Source organism: Haliotis cracherodii, unplaced genomic scaffold (genome assembly GCF_022045235.1).
Source record: "Haliotis cracherodii isolate W230 unplaced genomic scaffold, xgHalCrac1.p SCAF_3, whole genome shotgun sequence".
NCBI lineage: Eukaryota > Metazoa > Mollusca > Gastropoda > Lepetellida > Haliotidae > Haliotis > Haliotis cracherodii.
In genome coordinates this window covers 55,208,900-55,217,034 of record NW_027266286.1, presented here as the reverse complement: position 1 = coordinate 55,217,034, position 8,135 = coordinate 55,208,900, and positions in this window count along the sequence as shown.

Sequence of the window (8,135 nt, the reverse complement as noted above, 5' to 3'; positions counted from 1 at the left end):
AAGTGTTTGGCTTGTGTTCGGTCCCACCTGTCCCTGACTGTCAAAATCGCTCTTCCCTCATTTACACTTATAGACTAATAGACATGTCAGACTTTCCTCACCCATTAGGCTGGCACACCGTGATGTAACTGGAAAGTTTGCAGGGGAGCCCAGTGGTTAAAGCGTCCGATCGAGTAATTTGTGTTGTGTGGACACATAGACATACAATACACACACTGTAACATTGTGTGGCCACTCCCTTCAGTATGACGAAAGCACTATGTTATACTTTCTGGTGTTGTTGTTGTTGTTGTTGTTGTTGTTGTTGTTGTTGCATTAAGTGTTTAAGAGGTCGCCTTCTGCCTAAGCAATTTCGGCTGACCTGTCCCTTCTTGGGACTCCTGAGTGTGAGTAGGGTACACATATCTATTGCGAGTTTGGTATTCACATAATTTCTGTTTTTGTATTGATATGATTTCATTTTTATCCTTGGCTGCTCTGTTTATATACGTTCGAGTAGCTGTCCATCTCTCAGTAATAGAGTTAGTTTGGCCTTCGCTGTTGTATCTCTTAGCTTTAGGAGATCTATGACAGATAGCGGATCTAACTGCAATTCTTGTTTTAACCTAGCCCAGGCTAGGGCATGGTCTTGACATTCTAGTAACAGGTGGTCAATGGTTTCAGCCTGATTGCAAGATGAACAAACCTTGTCAAAGTGCTTTTTGTGACCGAGTCTCAGGCGTGAGACAGCAATTTCAATTTTCCTTTCATTTGAGTATGAGTTTGGCTTTTGTTGGACATTGGGTTGAATTTTGTATAGCCCTCTGCCGATCTTACATACTTTCTATATGTACGTCTAAATATATATATGAGACTAAAGGTGTATCGATGCTTGTTCTGACATTTGACATGCTGTCAGGTGCACGTTTTGTTCACACAGCTGCTCACACGCTCTCTACTGCAGGCACGTGACTGAATATAAAGCCGCGTCAAGTTAACGCATACATTCCTACACTCGTAGCCCAAACATCCGGGCAACCACAGACAACACTTGGCTGTGCCATTGACAACTCGGTGATAGGAATTTAATGTCTCAGGTTCTATTTCCGTGCACCAATGACGTAAGTGTGAAGTGACTACGGACTGTTGTACCCAGAATGTAAATGTGAACATCACGCCAGGAGCAATTCTCAACTTAGCGCTGTCCAATCCGCTAGTAGCATAGCTCTACACTGAAAACAGGGTATGTTTATCTGCTGACCTACCGACTGTAAAAACTTGATCATACATAGTGATATTGTCGCTCGAGAATATAGTCAGCTAGTGTTGTAATGCAATCAGTATGACGCAAGCACTATATTCTATACTTTCTATACATTTGTCTAAATACACACAATATGCGACATTATTTGTCCTGTCATATGACGTGCTCTCTACTACATGCACATGGCTAAATATAAAGCCGCTTCAAGTAAACACATACATTCTTACACACGTAGCCCTAACATCCCGGCGAACACAACCACCAGTGCGTTTGGATGTCTTTATGATATCTTCGCCTCTGAAATAGTCAGTGCAAACTCTTTCAAATTACGTACAGAGGCTCTGAGTTACTTTGACGCAGTGACCTTCAGACAACGCTGGAGTCAAGGACGGAGTGGGTGAGAAACTGTAAATGTTTATTTCACAAATGGCTCATGAGTAGAAAAAAAATATCATTAATACACACACAGCTCAGGGTCGGGGGCCGTTTTGAAATACACACGTATGGAAGTTACAACTACAAACTAGAGTAGCTACTCCTTACACAAACGATTTTAGATTCAAGTGGTATGTATATCTTCCCGAGAAGTGAAACTTTCACGAGGAAACGTTTACTACTGTTAGTTTTCACATATAAACACTACAATATTATGCTGCTGCTGCTACTACTACTACTACTACTACTACTACTACTACTACTACTACTACTACTACTAAAACTACCGCTCTACTATTGCTACTACTATTAGTTCTACAACTACTGCTACTACCACTTTACTGCTACAGCTACAGCTACTGCTACTGCTACTACTACTGCTGCTGCTACTACTAACACTAACACTCTACAATTGCTACTACTATTAGTTACACACACACACACGCACGCACACACACACACACTGTTATCACTATACATACTGTCAGTTGTATGTTAAGTTCACAAACTTGTCAACATGTCAATAAAGTCTCCCCATGTAAGCCAGTAACCATCACAACATGTGTGATTCATAGACACATCCTTGTTATCTAGTCGCAGCCGTACACTGGACTTCTTATGCTGATGGGAAGGGTTTTGTCGTTTTTTGTTACAAAGCCACCACGACACAGAGATCGTGTAATGGAGAAATGCTATCAATACATCTGTGCATAGCAAAGGTCGCTATGATCAATTATCTTCGATGCAATTGTCTATTTCTTTACCCCTGTATAAAACTCTATTGAGAGAATTAAATCCAAACGACTACTTCACCGATGCATAATTGGGTAGATACAACAACGTATTCCCCACACTATTGCTCACTGTGTCAGGTATATTTACGGAAGAATGAAACTCTCTTTAATATGCGTCCATGAGGAAACATAATGCCATGAGCTTTAAGGCACGAATAGAAACACGTATTGATCACATTGACACGTCATGATGAGGGTAAATATTGGTATTGCCTAAAAGTCGGGCCGGGCCGGGCCAAGACGGGCTAGTGATATTGGCTGATTACTTCATTATAGGCGATCATACCTACATATTATTGATGCAACATACACACATGACACTACTGAACAATCACCAATCCAAAACGTTCAGTATAATTAAGTAATTCGGAGTAAATCACTTTAAACGGACGGTGGAGCTATGTGTTACCGTCGCTGATCTAGGTAACATGTAAAAGAGCAATCGTTAAACGAAATAAGATTTGACACGTATCAAATACTTCTAGCTATCGTGATACGAATTTCCATCTGTCGGCATAGCGTTTATATTTATAGGATAGTACTATATCTAAGTACCCAGCTAACACACGACGTTGTCACAACGTTGTGGAAAGGTTGTGGATTGGTAACGTCGTGAAATAACGTTGTCACAACGTTATTATAACGTCAACGTGCAACGTTATTTCACAGCGTTATAACAACGTTGCACATTCACGTTGTGAAAACGTTGTGCATCGGACATCGCACAAAGTTTTGTAACTACGTTTCTGAAACGTCGGTGAAACGTTATAAAGTTTGCTTCTTGATAGTCATAAAGGAATAGAACTGCTTTATCAAAATCAACATGAATTTGTCAGAATACCAAGGCAGTAATGCATTACCTTTCTGTATATTCGGCATTTGAATTTTCATCTCTTAATACTAAAATTTCCAGAACGTAATTGCGTATCTCTATTACAACGTTAGTATTACGTAACGTAACAACAACGTTGCAAATTAACGTTGTGATGACGTTATGCTTTGGACATTGCAACACTTTTTGTAATTGATGTTTAGGAAACCACTTGTAGATCTACCATCTCGTAGTTTTATTTTTTTTAAACATATATATCTATGAACGAAGTTATCTGTCTACTACATGTTGTCTAAAGCAAAATTACAGTTAAAAACACATTGGCGCGCATTTTTTGCGGCGTGAGAGCGACTGCTGAAAAGTTTAGCCTGTTGCCTCGTGAAGTGACGTCAAAATGACGTCACATTGTCGCGGAAGATTTGTTGTCACCAGCCATCTTAGTTCAAACTCACTCTGGATATATTACAACCAAGTGATTGTGCAGCAACGGGAACTGAACAGATGATCTGTGAATTCGGATAAGGTAAGTTATTTTTTCAAAAGCAGTCTCCGCTTGTTGATATGTTTCTGTACATGCAGATAGTCAAATGATATTATGTATCGTATTATTCAGAGGTGGCGGGGTTTAGAATGCAGTTTGCCGGTCACTTTCACTGAGCTGAGCGTCAGTGTTGGTAGTAATATTTGATACACAGAACGTGATGTATATAGAGGTGAAGGAAGCCCATGACTTTTTACCATATTATTATTTTATGGATACCAAGGGTAATTACCAAGGGCAAGCAGTAGGAATATGTTTCACCAGAATTCAGTCTGGCGGCGTTTTGTGGTCGTCATATTATGTTCGGGTTTCGTTCGTAAGCGTATAAGGTCTATAGGCCTTAATAGGCCTAACGTATGCATCGCCTACTGACCACTGACAGTTATCGCCATTTCTTCCGTGTTATTTCTGAAATCTGAAAGTTCACATGTACTAATATTCTGACTTTGATTTTTGTAAAACAATGTGGCTCATTCAGGCCATGGGAAAGGTTGAGTAGATTTCTCTTATACAGTGAAGAGAGGGAATCAAAACAATGGAAGTATTTTCAGATCGACTCTCTGTAGGCTGCTAGTTATAGCCCTAGTCTAAAGGGCTCAATGATGTTATGAAAAATTGTATTTTCGGGAAGAGACAGAAACATACTTGTTGTTCCAAAAAGGCCCAATTAGCACTGACTGAAGTAGCCTAAATGTAGATCATATGGTTGTTGGTGCTGTCTATAAAGTTTATTTGAGCAAGGCGCTTATCATGTGTATTTTTAATATTTCCAAAAAAAAGGAATCAATTCATCATTTTCCGATAACTAGATCTATGTCCGACTCCCTTCTAATGAAAACGAGCAAAAGTAAAACGAGTCTCGTCGCGCGCTATAACGGGGTGTTTGCGGTATTGTTCTCGCTGGTGATGATAAGCTAGTCGATAATCAAAAGTTAAATATCACCATACATTGTCAGTGATTTGGTCATCGTTTGTTGATTATTAAGGTGAGATAGGTGTAGATCTAGTCAATGTGCACCAATGAAAAATACAATGGAATTGATAGCAACCATATTCGTTCGGTTTTCGATCTCCGTATGTTGCCAGGTAGGCTACCATACTACAGAATTATATTTAACGATATTGAACTGTATTATGTTAATAAACGTAGTAAGTATATGATACTTGGTTCTCTGAAACGTTTTGACAATGAGAGAGAATAAAATGGTGATCGAAAACTGAACGAGTAAGTTCCAGTGCTAGCTACGAAATCGTACTGTAGCTAGATCTATATAAACAGCGCTGCGATGAAGATGTGGGTCGTAATTAGCTACAATGCCTGTCAAATATATCTGTTCCCGTTTGGATTCCGGTTTAGAAAAGGTCCCCAACAAACCATGTTTGTACTAACATGATTGTGTGTCATTGTACTCTGACAGAGGTTGTGAGACGTGGCTCACTATAACAATCACTGGTTTGTCAGACCGGTGTATATGTAAAATCAAATTACATTAGGTGTTTTTTTATGATGGTACTCATAATTTTGTTACTTATATCTATAGCCTGAGTTTATTTCCGGTCGGACCTTATACATGAAGACTTTAGATTTACAGTTTTCCTAAATTTTAGGCAATTATACAATGTATGTAATCTTTTTGTTTAGACTACAGATCTAAATGTATGCTTATTGAATATAGTTTTAGTTTTGACTTTTTTAATATGTTTTCGTTGCAGCAAGGGGAAAAATGTTACACGACCATTCCAGGAGATAAAATCAAGAATGTTGAATCATTGAGGAACACACCAAATAAACCCTGGGCTGTAAATTATTATGTTAACGTAAGTATAATTGTTTACGGTTACATTCCATTGTCTATATCCATGTTAATTGGTGGGGTTTTGTTTGCTTGAAATGAATGCTAAGAATGTAGATCTATTTATATAAATCTATGCTCGTACCACGTTTTGTATTCAACCTGATTCTTGATGTCTCTGAATGAATGTTAAAATTTGTTTCCATCAGTCACTTGAATTATACATTATAGTTGGAATATTGATAAAACCTTATCTCCAAATGAATGTTTCTCGTCATATGAAATCTTTCATATACCTGCTCGAGATTTTTAAGCTGTTTGTATTTCAGGGAAGTGGAAGTGAACACCAAAGAAAGAAGATTCTGGCATTCAATAATTTCGAAAAGTGTATACATTTTCTATAATCTAAAAATAATAAATTGTCAACGCAAATGTGTCTTGGAGTTCTTTGTTGAATGGTGACTTCGCATGACTGAAAGTTGAAGTATACTATATGGACTTGATTAGAGACCGACCATTTAATATTCAAGGAGGTGGGGACCTGGAACTTTTCTATGGAGATTACATATGTTTTCAGTCACAGCTACAAAAGCAGATATATGATTTTCTTTAACTCTCTGAGCCTGAAGATAAGCACCTTGCATCTAGATCTATGTAATTTTTTTGTGGCAGGCATTTCTTTCACCGGTCTGAACCGTAAATATTTTTGTCAAGAACTTTCGGTGACAATATATTTTTTTGATAATATTCCAGGACCAAACCCTCCCCAGAAAATATCACATGGTCAACCCCTAACAATGTCTGCCATTCTTTTTTTTTTGTTTCTTTCAGTACAAGCCTAAAGGGTAATGGTGTCTGACTTTGTTATAGTCAAATCATGTATCTAGTTAACAGCTCAGTGGTGTTTTTACATTTTGAACATTGTTAGCAAAACACGATCTAACTCACTGTTAACCGGGCTATTCGACGCCCTGGTTTTAAAATATTGGTAAAAGGTATCTCGAATCATACACATTTACGTGACTAAAGCATATTCTAAAACATTTCCGGAACAAATGTTGGGGTTGTTTTTACAACATTTTAGTGTGGAATGGTCACAACCGTATTTCATCCTTGTAACACAAAGTTATTTCACGTCGTTGTGACAACGTCCATGCTAGTACACAGAATAACGTTGTAGGGACGCATTATTATAACATTGCCACAACGTAAAATACAACATAAACACAACGTCAAATACAACGTTCCCTCAACATAAAAATACAACGTTCCCACAACTTAAAATACAACGTCATCACAACGTTGTGACGACGTGAATATGACGTAACACAACGTTAGACCATGACGTTGTGACAACATAAATGGGAGTCCACAGAATAACGTTATATGGACGTAACATCCGCAACGTTACCACAACGTAAACACGACGTTATCACAACGTTCCCACAACGTAAAATACAACGTCATCACAACGTTGTGACGACGTGAATATGACGTAACACAACGTTAGGCCATGACGTTGTGACAACATAAATGGGAGTCCACAGAATAACCTTATATGGACGTAACATCCGCAACGTTTCCACAACGTAAACACAACGTTGTCACAACGTAAGATTGTAAGCTGGGTAAATACCACTTTATAACGTCACTGTTCATCGTATTTAAAGCAGACACGTTGGTTAAAGTAGACCTCTTCTCCCTATACTCTCAACAGTCACACAGGTGTTCGCTCCGACTTGGCCCCGACTGTCAAAATCAACTTAAACCTCACATATGTAACATGAAATGGATTCACGTCAATAGATTAGCATTATATCTACCTAAATACCACTTTATAGTGCCTCAGATCGCGGTATATAAAGAAGACAAGATACTCAAAGTGAAGCCCTTTTCCCTCTTCATTCTCAACATAGTCTCTATCAGAAGTGTTTTGCTTGTGTTGGGTCCGACTTGGCACAGGCCGTCAAAATCAACAGATGTATCAAATGTATTAACATGTATACAAAGTGAAGCACTTTTTCGCATACGCTCACTCTCAAAGTAGTGGTTGTTTCGCCTTAGCCAAAATTCACCATAACCTTATAGATTTAAACGTTGTATATGTCATTTTAACTGTAACCTTTTGATTGAAATCCTATTCTTTTGTAAAGGAAAATAACTTACACGTTTAGAGGCCTCCCAATCGTAAATCCTTGGTAGAAAACGAATGACAAGGTAGACGTTACCCATAAAATTGTGTCTACCTTGTCAGCCGTCAACTTCAACAAAGAGAAAACGAATGCGTTGATGTACAAATGTTTCAACTGTTAGATGAATGGACGTCACACATCCTTCGATCATTGTAGTGGTCAGTTTACTGACCCGGTGTATTGCATTTGTCATCAGCAGGTTGTCAGTTACTGACCAGACCAGACCACACCACGTGTTGGTGTCTACGTAAACATACCAATTGTGTTTTTAGATCACAGACCCCTTCGTATGAAATTAGTCCTTT